The sequence below is a fragment of the Micropterus salmoides genome, unplaced genomic scaffold (assembly GCF_014851395.1).
Source record: "Micropterus salmoides isolate LMB-PRFRI ecotype aquatic unplaced genomic scaffold, ASM1485139v1 Ms_hic_scaffold_18, whole genome shotgun sequence".
NCBI lineage: Eukaryota > Metazoa > Chordata > Actinopteri > Centrarchiformes > Centrarchidae > Micropterus > Micropterus salmoides.
Genome location: NW_024040928.1, coordinates 4,703,222 through 4,716,696, shown reverse-complemented (window position 1 = coordinate 4,716,696; position 13,475 = coordinate 4,703,222). Strand labels below are relative to the sequence as shown.

Sequence of the window (13,475 nt, the reverse complement as noted above, 5' to 3'; positions counted from 1 at the left end):
AGTGTTGGTGTTTGTTTACACCACTAATCAGGTCATAGTTATACTATCCAAGGAAGGATTTTAACCTTCCTTGGATAGTATTAAATTAAGTCTCAAATAAAAAATAAAAATAAAAAAAAGTCCTGTTGGTTGGGATTTCCCTGCACTTTAGTTGCTCACATAGAAATGCAGCTACTTTCACAGAACTATTAATAGTTTCCATCGGTACAAAAGCAGAGTCATCACTCATTTTCTCTTACTGAAGAGAAAAGTATTTTTGTCACAGATTGTTTTCAGTCGCTTCTATGTGCTAGCTGCTGAGAGGCTTTTAATGTGGGATGTCTGGAGGACATGTTGAGCTTCACTGACAGTCACATATAACGGATTGAAAAAAACAACAACAAGTAGAACAAACTAATTAATAATTGAATGATTATTTCTGTTAAAAAGAAAAGCTGAGCAGCAGAGTGATGAATATGGCATGACTCTGTTGTACTGATAGAGTTAGTGCTGGGGAAACTATGGAAACAAACTACAGCAGACAAACATGGAGGAGGTTTTGAGTTTGCATTAACAGCAAATATGTGATGTGATGTGATGTGTAAACAATGAAAGCAGTCGATAGGTCAGCTGAGTTTCAGTTGGAAAGCCACTTAATGTGTGAAATCTAAGTGCAGCAGTAGATACAGCAGGTCAAAGCTGATCTAGGAAGGAAATCTGTTGAATATTTTCAACAGAAACTTGGGTAGTGACTTCAGCATTTTTCTTTGTTTACACTTCCAAGTAAATGGCTTTAGATAAATAAGACCTGAAAAAAAACTCTGTAACTTATAGGAACGATAGCCAAAACTTTGAAGCCATGGACTGGCGCTACAAGCAGATTCAGAGGTAATGAAAATGTTCAAATGAAATGAATTTGCTCACCATTCACAACTGTTCCAATCGCCAACAATGTCACGGAAAATGATTTAGAATGACTCACTGAAGGGACTTTTCATTCAAAAGAACTATGAAATCAGACATAACAGGACACACTTGGTGGTAGAAGGTTTAAAGTTATTTTGTTCCGTCTGCATCATGAATCGGTCCTCCGATCTGTATGTTAGCGCTGCAGGTGAAGGGGTGCTGGGACCCCCTGCGATTGCATGGCCCATTGATTAGGAAGCACCCCGTGTTGTATAAAATAAATCATGGATTGGTGACTTGCGGCGTGTCACAGGATGGGTTCTGGGGACTCTGCTGGAACACAGGCAGTAATCTGAGCGGATCCACCCTTGTCTCTGAAAGCTGTCAGATGATACGGGAGCCTGCACAGCGGCTCTTTGGCAGGAATAAACAACAACACAAAGCATCTCAACAAGTCCTGATGGGTTTCTGGCTGTAAACCACAAGAGCAAACTTAATATCACTGTCACAAATACAAATGCCCCGTTCCTCTGCTCTGAATTAGTTTCCTCGCGGTATAAAAATGATACCTATATGTTCCTCTATGCCTTCACACCCAAGCATGAAAACCATCCTGTCACCACAAGTCCACAAAACAAGCCCAGCCGGCCGCATTAAAGGTTTTCTGGCTCTGGATGGGCTGACGTGACCTCAATCCGCTGCCTCACTGGCTGCCTACTTAGATCATGGCCGTCTAGGCCTGTAAGAGCTTCTCCTTCATCGGGTCCGGCTAAAGCCTCAAACACACTGCCCATCGCTGGCGTGGATTAGAGGGCTACTGCTAGCACACGTCTGAAGCTGTCTCCTCTTATTGAGTCATGAGAGGCAGAAGCTCTTCCCAGACTCAAAAAGATCACCTGAAAACCCTTTAAGTCGAGAGATTTGGATAGTTTTGGTAAAACTTATCCTGCTTCAAACATAATCCCTCAAATCCAGCACTCTGCGAAGCATTATCGAGTCAAGGGTATAGTTTATAATTCCAAGATGAACAACATGGAAGTCTAGAAGTGTTAACAGAATTAAAAGCAAAATGCCAAGTTTACTTTGAAGTTCTGTATGCAGCATGCAAGTCAAATCTCATTGAGGATAGTAATGATCTACTTAGAATGTTCAAACATCTACTGAAGCTCTTTTGGTCCACTGGTTAGCTTAATGATAAACAGGTTACAAGTTTTGGCCACCACAACTCTCAGCTATGGTAACTTTTTACTCACCTGTTAATTGCTAAGATGTGGTAGGGACACAGCTTTACAACGGAGTGCAAGGCCATCTCTGTAAAAAGAAAAACACCAAACATGAACATCAGTTTTTAAACACACCCAAATACAAAAGGATACATTTTGTTAAGAAAGTGTGTTCTCTTGTGCTGAAAACGTCATTGTAGTTTTGAACACTTTAAACAGGCGTGACTGTTTTGAAACGTTTTTTTTTAGTTCCAGTTGAACTTGAAGTTCCTAAAGAGTTGAAGCGTCTGTTGTAGACAATGAAAAACAGCTGATATGTCAGTTGAAAGATAATTACCAAAAGGAGCTGAAATTTCAGCTGAAATGAAAGTATGAAAGCATTTGAACTGTCCATTAAAATGTAGCATTTGAATGCATCTAATAATATTAAAGCGGGAAAGATGTCAGGCCGTGTGAGAGCATCAAAGGGAACTGAGATGCTAGTCAAGTGTGAGCAGTAAAAGCAGTCGATGTGTCAGCTGAAGGTTAAACATCACCAGGAGCCGAAGTGTCAGTTAAAATGTATTCACAGAAAGCAGTTTAACCTTCTTTAACAAGTTTGAAGGCAAAAGCAGTTGAAATGTCAGTCTAGAACAGTAGGTCAAAGCTTAAGCATAAGCAGCTCTGCAAAATCTGTTTACACCAAAAAAAGTGGTTTTAAATAACCAAGATAAAATCCCCCAACCCCCCCTGATAGTTTGTGAGTGTGATTAGGGCTGCAACTAACGATTATCTCTCTCTCTCTTTTTCTCTCCTTACCCCCCACAGCCGCCCACCCTGAGTCTAGGTTCTGCTTGAGGTTTCTGCCTCTGTTGCCACTGTGGCCAAGTGCTTGCTCATGATAGGAATTGTTGGGTCTGTGTAAATAATATCACAGAGACGCTCTATATATGAAAAAGCGTAATGAGATAACTTCTGTTGGGATTTAAAAATTTAGGTGAAAATTGAATTGAATCGATTAATCTGACAAATTTAGTCGATTAACCCTTTGGTCTATAAATACATTCTATTGAAAGAGAGATGTGTGCATTGTCCCATTGATTGAGGATGCAAAGCAAATGCAATGGTAATGCAGTGGGTTTGAATCCCTGCCTTGGCTGAAAAAACAGACGATGATGAAGTGAATAACATCCACTTAATCTCAATGTGAAGCATGGAGCTGGTGTGACTGAGCTTTTAAACTTTTTTTGAAGGTAAATAATTGACAAACGTGTGTTAAACGTATGCTTATCTCATTAATCCGGTCAGTACAACATAAGTCAAAACCTGAATAACAGTTTTTACTTAACAAATCTTGTTCATTCTATCCCTATCAGTTCCTTGTTTTTTGTTGAAATATTCATAAACCTTTCCAGCTTTGCTTTAAAGAGGTGGTATTATGCTCGTTTTCAGGTTCAAAATCCTATTTAGGGGTTGTACCAGAACAGGTTTACATGGTTTAATTTTCAAAAAAAACACCTTATATTTTGTCACACTGCACATTGCTGCAGCTCCTCTTTTCACCCTGTGTTGAAGGCTTCGTTTTAGCTATGGAGTGACACATCTTGTCTCTAAATGATCTTTGTTGGGAGTTGCACTTGCGCAGTTCCTAGTTAAGGACTCCTAGCCAATCAGAAGCAGAGAAGGGCGGGTCAGTGAGAAGCCCGTAAACAGCTTCGATTCAGCTGTAGCTGACCAGCTTTGCAACATGGACTGGAGCAAGAGTTTCAGAGTGGTGAGTTATTAATCTGTAACAAAAGTATCTTTCATCCAGAAAGTTTTAACTGAGCTCTGTCTCTACATCACAGTAACAACTTTCTGTCCATTGTCCATAGTGTTTGGAAGGGAGAGGTGTGTGCTGCAGCTCAGTGTTTTCCCACTGGTGTTTTTGAGTCACTGGATCTTGATCTATAACAGCGAGAGCGATTTACAAGCGACAGCCTCGGAATGCCTCCCTTCACCTTATAAAACCATTGTGCGAGTGCTGCATCTTTCCTTGTCGGGGTCTATACACAGGCCGGGAAACTGGGTTATTAATAAACATGAGCGGGATCCGTGCGGTGGCCTGCTGTCAGTCACTCAGGTGGGCTGACACTGCTGCCACGGAGACGAGGTCTCTACTCTGCCTGTCAGCCTCTGAAGCTGCTTCAAAAGAGTCGCCGGTCTGGCTCAGGCAAAGTCAAGTAAACATCTATAATCTGTGGAGAAAAAATGTGGGAGTTTCAATTTGCCAGTTTGCTGCTCCATCAAAATAAATAGTTTACAGCCTGTTAATCATTAAGAGAGTTTACAGACAAATCATCACCTCCTGCAAACGTGACTGCAGAGTTTGATTAACTGCTCTGCTGAATCACAGTCTCCATATATTATTAAAGTAATGTTACAGATGAAGGCTTCTAATGTCATATTATGTTAAATGCACAAACTGCACTTTATCCATGTGTATTAATTATTATTAAAAATAGACTGAATTCTACTTCCTGCTAATTTTTTTGTACTTAATATGATGAAACTGGTGATTTCCACTGCTATACAGAACTTCGTTCACGTGATGAAAGGTGGTCATTTTGTCTGTACTTAACCTGTGTATTTAGGTCCAGTGATGACCCAGCAAAATTCTATTTGCTAAAGAATGTGGTACAAAACATTTAAATGAACCTGGAGTTTAAAATATTACAAAAAATATTTATTATATTTACAACATATTATATGTATATATTTACATATTTTTTCTCCACAAAAAACATGCACAGCAGGTCCCTCAACTCTCTCTGCTGTGTGTCTGTGTCAGTACATCACGGTTAACATTATTGTTTGTCTGCAATAAATGTCTCTCTGAATATAGCATAAATAGTGTCTTATACTGTATGTGTAGTGTTTACTGCCACAGATTAGGGGTAAATCAATGCTGTCTCTCCACCTCTACTTATGGAGTCTTGGGACGTTACCAGGCAGCAGCTATGTGCGAAAGACACACGTTGTATTTTCTCAGTTCTCTGCCTTCGGAACAGGCTGTTGGCCAGGGGGGCAGTTTGAAGGCATTTCAGGAGGCATTTCATGAGACGGGAACAGCACTTGATGCCTTGCTGTCCTGTTAGACACCTCTGTGTGTTTAACCATACCCTGTACATACACCTCAGAGTCTGTTATGCTCTGTCTGTCTGTTGTTTTAGTCAATTGTTTTGTAATGTGTGTGCACTTTAATGTAATCCTCTTCACTGTGTACTGCATATACGGTTGAAATGACAATAAAAGCCTACTTGACTTGGCTACAGTGTGGATATGCTCTTCCAGCGTTCTGCCTTTTATACTTTGCATGGACACTGCTAACCCACCCAGGTAGGTTAATGGAAGAAATACACCTCAGAGTCTTACCTATTTCATCATGGTTAGGGAAGAGGACATCAAATCCAAGCAGACACATTTAAGCAATAAGTCTCAAGTTAAATCTGATGTCCTGTCACAAGTCTGTTGAGTCATTGTTCATTCTTTAAAGACCAGGAGATGCATTTGAAAGCTCAGGAAAAAGTATGCAGACCTTGAGTTTTGTTGTGAAAATTGCAGGTCACGTGTAAATCTTTCAGGTTTTGGACTGCTGATCATTAAAATGACATCGCATTTGTGTTAAGTCAAGTCTCTAACAACAGGCTATGTATGGCCACAAAAACCTCGCCCAATCAGAGGGTTAGGACAGCCAGGAGGAAGCCTGAGAGGTGAAACCCAGGGCAAAACAGATCTATTAATGAATCTTATTACTGCAACTACACAGTAATAATAAATAAATAAAAGACAACCTGGATGTTTCTATCAAAGCTTCTCTCCGAAAAAGTAGGGCGACAAAAATTTAGATTTTGAAGAGTGAGGGGTGCATGTGGGCGAGGTGATTGTACTGTAAATGTATTGTGAATGTGCCCACTGACTTGTGACTCTGTAGAGCATTTGCACAACATGCAGCAGCTGATGATGAAGTAACAACTTACCTTTCTGTGCAGCAGTGTGGCTAAGACAAATACCTGTGCTCGCTGGTTCTCACTCTGAAAGTGACTAATACACTTTTGTATGATTAATGAATCCATTTGCAGCTAAAAAGTGGAGGATATTTGCATGCACACTAGAGCACAACTCATAGGAGAAGCCGTGATGAAGAGCAATGATTTGGTAACTGGTTGAAGTAGCTGATATGTTGCTTGCACTTGTGATGTATTACTGGCTGCAAGAGAAAACAAGGCTGACTCGGGGAAAAGCTTTTTCTGGGCTTCAGGATGGAGAGAGCAGATTCACTTTCCATCTTTCCACTGCACTGCCTCCTATTGCTTTGTCCATTCCATTGACAAGCAGTCAGCCGGCAAGAGCACATTAAGTTTTAATCTGAGCGTGGTGCATGCTTATCATTCCTGACGGACCCAAATGAACTTTTGTCACTGGCAGCCGCAAAGTGAAACAAAGCACAAACAAGAGAGGAGCAGTGCTTTTTTTTCTAAGGCTGTGTGCACATGTGCAGAGTGTTCTTACAAGTCTCATTTACATTCACATATCAGTATATTGGATGGGATGTTTTCACTGTTGCTCTGCTGTTTTAACATAACCTGCTCTAGCCAAGGTAGCGTTCTAGGAAAGCTCTGAAAATGCCTTAGAAAAAATACAAAATACCACAAATATTAATATACAATGTTTATTATACAGCCTGCAAGCTACGCTTTCAAGGGCAGATGTTGTTGAATTTACATTTCAGAAGGTGCTGAATCTCTTTTAGTGTCCTGAAGTGTGTATATGATATGCACACATTTATTATACATGAAAAAGCACGTTTCCATAATTAACGTCTACTGTAAGGGAATTTAATTAGTTGATAGCAAAGGTACATTTACATGGGCAGAGTAATGCTACAACTGTAATGACAACAGCAACTTCCTGACCACTTACACCTAAAACTCTCCACAATAATTCAACAAAATTTATTTTGATTATTAAGAGTAAATGCAATTTTAAGATTTCCATAAAGATGCATTAACTGATTAATTTTATTCAATGGATCAAATGACAATGTGTCATGTGAAAGGTCTTCGTCATACTGATGTGAATTATCAACCCTCTCTGCAGCTCCACTCAGCTCTGCAGGGCTTTTTAGCCTCTCTAGGCCAGCTATTTTACTCACTCCGCCTCGTTTCTAGCAGCAGCACACAGCTGTTTCCAGCGGCAAAAGCTCTAAAAAAGCCACTGTGCACTACATCACCAAACACCAGGCTCGCCATGCTGGTGAACACAGTGGAGCTTTCAGCAGCGTAAGATGTAGAAATGTTTCTCAGGAGTTGGTGGAGACCAAACTAGAACTAAAAGGAGAGTGAATGTTGGACTAAGATTCATCAAGGGTTCAGAAACATGACTCCAAGTGAATGCTTATATTTCTCTGTATCTCTGTCTAATTAGGCAACAATTCACCGTAAGAGCTTTATGTAGTGATAATACATCAATATTAAATGTTTGTGCTTGTTGCACAAAACAAATCAAACCAGATAATCAAGTGGTGTCGTTAGAGGTCAGTGTTCTATGCTGTTAGCACAAAATAATAATTTAATAGGGCTTTAGATTCATGGAACAGTATAATTACTGCATCGCCTCTAGGACTGCCATCTCATGACTCGCTGCAACAGCTCATGCAGAAAGTGGGTGAAGCAGGATAAATTACTGCTCAGGTGCTGTGTCGGAAGATTTATATCATTGTTAAAGGTACCCGCGCTGTACAGTAGAGGCTCTGCTTAAATTACAGAGTCCTAAATGCTAAATTAGAGGCTGCAGATACGGCATGTAGTTAACATAGTTAAAAACTTTCTACAAAGAGTTGAAACATTGAATACTATTATTGACAAGAATCAGCTTTTAATCTCACCCAGAAGATCTACCTGTGCTGTCTATGGCAGCAGCCAGGTCTGTCTTTCACTGGATATACACACTATGAATTCAATGGGAAGCGATTAACAACTTGTGCATGTATGCAGAAGCTGTCAGCTTCTATTGGCAATATGACACCCTGACACAGACCTAATGGCTATAATTACATCAGAGAGGAATGAAAGGAACAGTACTGTCAGGCACACAAACAAAATGTAATGATCTCCCTACATAAAAAACACATTAAATGCCCAATTCTTCAGTGAATGACTTTCTGGAACAACAGGGAGAACAACCAAACTGAAATTATGTACTAATGTGGAATCTCCATGGGTTGTTGAGCACGTCAGTTCTGCTTTTAATGCACTGGCAGTATAAAACTGAAGCAATCATTTAGATGAAAAACAGATGTAAAGCCATGTTTTTCAGCTGCCAATTCTCCTTGCATGTAATATTTGTTCTTTTCACATACATACTTCTGAGATAAAATGAGATGAAAGTCTGATCATCACCACAGGGAAACTAGGTCACTGTAGCAATAAACAGCAACAAGCTAGAGCAAAGAGCAAAACTCCGCAGAATGTAGCTAATAGGGACGTCACATGCCAATTTTACACCACACTGTGTTAAGTAAGAATGTATAAGTACAATAAAACTTTGCTTTTCTTTGCTAATATCACTGAATTGTCCCTGCCTATATTTGGGATATAGGCAGGGACAGTGGGACGTCACATGCCAATTTTACACCACACTGTGTTAAGTAAGAATGTATAAGTACAATAAAACTTTGCTTTTCTTTGCTAATATCACTGAATTGTCCCTGCCTATATTTGGGATAGGAGGCCTTTAAGTACTTTCGTACAAATTTCTAGGCAACTATTTCAAACAGTATGAACATTACTTAAAATAATCCAATATCAAATAATGTAAATTACACATCATTCATTTGATCTAGCCAACAGCTTATGCACTTTTTTCCTAAGGCATCAAGGTAACGAAAACAAGCATACCCAACATGTGCAGGATGCAGAGAGAAGTGTGGAAGAAGTTAACAGGCAGTGAGCGATGGACTTCACATCTTCACAACTTGGATGAATTGTTATGAAAAGCTGTTTTGATTCGTTTGATCAGTGGACCCTTACTTACAGGCTGTGTTAGAAACTGAAGGCAGCTGCCTCGCTACCATAATAGACAGCTGCCTCAGAGGGCATAATTTTCAAGTGAAGGCATCCCTGTTAACATTGGTTTCGAACAGCCTTCTAGGGCAGCACTTAGGGCAACATGTGACGTCAGCACGCCATCTTGCGCCTCTTATGCTGTCAGAAGGGACGCAAGCCCTAACATCAGCTAACTAGCTATTGAAAAGACAAATGGCTAACAGACGCCTCAGAAATCATACTGATCAAACTTGGTTGGTTACAGTCACGGACTAATATGATAGTTCAATAATCGAAGCGAGAAAACTGGAAACTGGAAACGTACAGTATATTTGTATATATATGTATGTAATTCGGCTTATTTGTCCTCCATCCGCTCTAGTTTATGGGTCACAGGCATCAAGATGCTGCCTTCAGAACTGGCTGTTGGCCAGGGGGGCAGTTTCAAGGCATTTCATGAGGCATTTCATGAGGCATTTCATGAGACAGGAACAGCACTTGATGCCTCGCTGTCCTGTTAGACAGCAGTTTAGCCACAGACTAAAGTAATATAAATATTCGAGGAATGGGCACATTTGGACTTTACGACTACTTCAAAGGTCGGGAGCTGGCACATTTTTTTTTGTTCATTTCTTGTTTAGCATGCCGGTAAATTTGATTGAATTGGACTTTGGTGCTCATTGTTCGTTTCTGAACGATTGAATTGTGGAGAATCTAAGGACAAAAATTTAAACATTTGTATTCACAATCTAAGTAGCTTAGAACTAGCTAAAGCAGGTGAACTGGCAGGGTTTTCGAGGTTTTATACATAAACTTCCATAAAAAACAGACCAGTTGTCTAAACGAGACCTGCATATTTGGTTAAAATGCAGACCCACAACCGGCCATTATAAGTAGTTGGGAGCTATTTATGACTCGCCTATTAATTTAAATTTATTAATTAAGGTATTAATGATATGTGTTCTAGGTTTGTGCTAACAGCTGCCACATGCAAACACAATCTGCTCCTTTGGATTATTAAGGAGCATCAGTGGAGTAATTAGACTAGCACCTTCACAAAAGTTGCTGAAGGAAGGAGAACTGCCAACCATTAAGGTCAAGGGCAGTGTGCTGCGTCTGTGTTTGGTCCGTCTTTTACCCAACACTTACGTGTCTGTCATTTAGATATTTCTCTGCCTCTGTTTTCAGGACGCACAGCCTCATTTTGTTTCCTTGAGCTGAGTGCTCACAGAGCTTTGAGTCTACTGCATCAGGGAGTAAAATGTAGTTCAGGTCACGTTCAGGAGGAATGTGGCGTCCATCTGCGGAGAGTGAAACATCCTCTCTCTCACACACACACACACACACACACACACACACACACACACACACACACACACACACACCACCCTTATAGCACCACTAGGTCACTTTGGTCTTCTCTTTTATTCAAACTGGCCCTTGCCTCGTGCTGTCTAGTGTTTGTAATGTTGTTTTGTTTGTTTCTTTGTACAGATTAATGGTGTTATTTTTAACAGTATTGCATGTGTAAGGTACTTTGTGACCTTGCTCTGTGGAAGATTTACTTACAGACACATAACTTCTGCCATTACTGCTTAGGATCTGGTTGAGATGTACGTCATGTCCTTCATATAAACTGTTGAACTAGTTATGTTTGAATAATGAGCCGTGGACATTTTGGACACATTGTTTTAGTTTTGGTAAGTAAATGTTAAATATTAACAAGTGTATTTGTAACATATGCAAATGTATTAAGTTACTTTACTGTTATTGTGGAGGGAGAATGTCTCGAACAGCTGGTGACCTGTGGGATCCAGCCAGACTAATGTCTTATTTATCGTCATTATAACGCCATAGCTGAGTTTCAAACTGCTGAGCTGCAAGCACCATTTAGGATTTGTGGGCACCGGCAGATGCCATAAAGACAATCGGGGGAATGTGTCTTTAAGCTCACCTTCAAACTAAATCTTGAGATACAAATTTGCACTTTGCTGTTACTCTACAGGATATGGAAAATGTCAAGTTTTCATATTGATGTAAACATCTCACTACAACACGTGCAGATTCTAAGAACTTTGCCTGCCTTCTCTTGCTAGATAATATGGATTTGCAAAACCCAAAAAACCAGGAATAGTGCGCTTCATAATGTGATGCAGCAAGTCAAAAGAAATGCACAATATATAAGGAATAAAATATGTAGAAGAATAAAAGGTTATGGCTAAGGGGTTTTGAATAGATCATCCATAATCACCAGAGGTGTAGCACTTGGAGGATGTTCTGAGAGTGGAGCTTGTCTGACAAAGAGGGTATGCTTTAAATTAAAAAAAGGTTAACCTCACATGCACCGGAGGGGTTTTGGCTTAAAGATCTTATTTCCACCTGGTGTTACATGTTATCTGTATCTGTGTATCCAAGCTGGATCAGGAAAAATCCCTTCAGGACACTCTCAAGAGACGCTCGGACCTGCAAGATGAGTGTCACGCCAAGTGGGCGCCGGTGTTAGCGAGCTTCTCCACTGGCTACAGAGGCCTCTGATTGACTTCCTCCAACGTGCGACCCCCACCTTGCCTGTTGTAGTGGTCCTTCAAGAGAATCTCTTCACCTGAGACATGTCATGTTTGTTGACTTGTCTGCCAGCTCCACCCACCTCTACCTAATTTGCATATTGACATCAGAATGCAGGCAGAGTTGAGAGAAACAAGAACATTCGGTATTGATTATTTTTTAAACCTGGACCCTATTTTTAGGGATGCATGATGTTGGATTTTGGCCGATATTTGATATGGCGATATGTTTAAACTCATTTTGGCCGATGCCCATACATTTCACTGAAGAGAATACTAAGTCTCTCCTGTACTACTTATACCCTATTACTCATTTGTTGTAGAAACAGTTATTAAATAAGACAAATAACATGTGATTCTACAAAAAAACATCATTTTACAAATGTAGACATAGACATGAAACTCCTGAAAAATAAGTAAATTAAAGGGGATAAAATGCCAGTGCCACATTTTATTTTTATGTAAAACCGTAACAACCAAGCTCCATATGTTTACTGAGCTGCAAACAGCACTGTAACAGGAGCTGTCTATGGCACAAAATAAAAGCAAATGTTGTCTAGACCTAAAACTTCAGTCCATAGGATGTGCGAACAAACAAGGCTGAAAATGTACAAACCAGCTAAATTGAAAGCTGTCTGTGGTGTAACTTTTCAGCTTCCTTTGTCATGTAATTTAAAACTTGGCACATTGTTACCTGCAGTGAATCATAGCAGAGAGGGGAGGAGGAGGACGGACTGGTGCCAATTTGCAATGGAGCTGTCTTCTTCTTAAACAGTGAAAAACATCAATGGCATGTTTGTTTGGCTCTTGCTGCATGCACTGCGTCTGAGTGGCTCTATCCAGGCGCAGCACATGATGCCCAGAGCGTGACAACAGCAGCGGCGCATGTTACAGCGTTCTTTGATAATGAAAATATGCCCAATATCTGCAGATTTTATATCGGATCGATGGTGGAAATGTGAGTCATGTGAGAGGAGTTTGTTGTGTACACAGAGGAGCTGTTAGCAAGACTTTATTTCCTAGCGTTTCTGGGTCTAAACAGAGGGTGTCACCTGGAGTCACTCTTAGGGATCCATTCCATGATGTTTTCTAAAACCTAGTATAACAGCCTGAGTCTGATCAACCACAAAATATGTGAAACTAGGGCCCGAAATTAACCTTTAATTACCCCTCAAAGACCTCTGATCAGATTCTTTATTATCCAGATCATGTATCACATTCAGATCATGTTACTTATGTAAACTGATTTCACTCACCCATTGGACATGTGCTGTGAAGGTCAGTATTTGGGGTCAAAGTTCAATTTAGCTGAAATTGTGCTGCGCAACCAGAAGGAAAATTGCTGTAGTATGTACCACAATGTCTGGTGCAGTCTCACAAGAGAGCGAAACAGCTGCTGGGTAAGGATTGCATCACCTAAATTATTTCATCACTTTCCTTTGGTGGAATCAATGCAGGTAGTTTTGGTTTCATAGGGTTTGACTCTCCAATAAAAAGTTATTCCAGTAAAAATGATGACAGTGAGGTATGTGCATAATCCAGTTGTTTCTGGATGTTGTTAAAAATTTTAAAGCTTAATTCACCTTCAGCACCACAAATTTCATCAATCTCCATTGCACTGTGATTGAGGTGGATATTTCAGAGATAAAATTATCTGCATGATTAGATAGGGAAGTGAGGGAATGTTTCTTTTAGAGTTTTGGGTAAATCAACCCTTTAACTGTTGTCAAAAGCCATTG

At 40.1% G+C, this 13,475-nt stretch overlaps 1 protein-coding gene across 1 annotated transcript in view; it reads right to left on the bottom strand.

Moving 5' to 3' along the window:
• The window catches only part of lrfn2b (leucine rich repeat and fibronectin type III domain containing 2b), a 158,002-nt gene that overhangs the window by 112,866 nt on the left and 31,661 nt on the right, over window positions 1-13,475 (bottom strand). The window contains exon 2 of the mRNA XM_038727542.1: window positions 2,139-2,196. The gene's annotated coding sequence lies outside the window, so the exon portion shown is untranslated. The remainder of the gene's footprint in view (window positions 1-2,138; window positions 2,197-13,475) is intronic.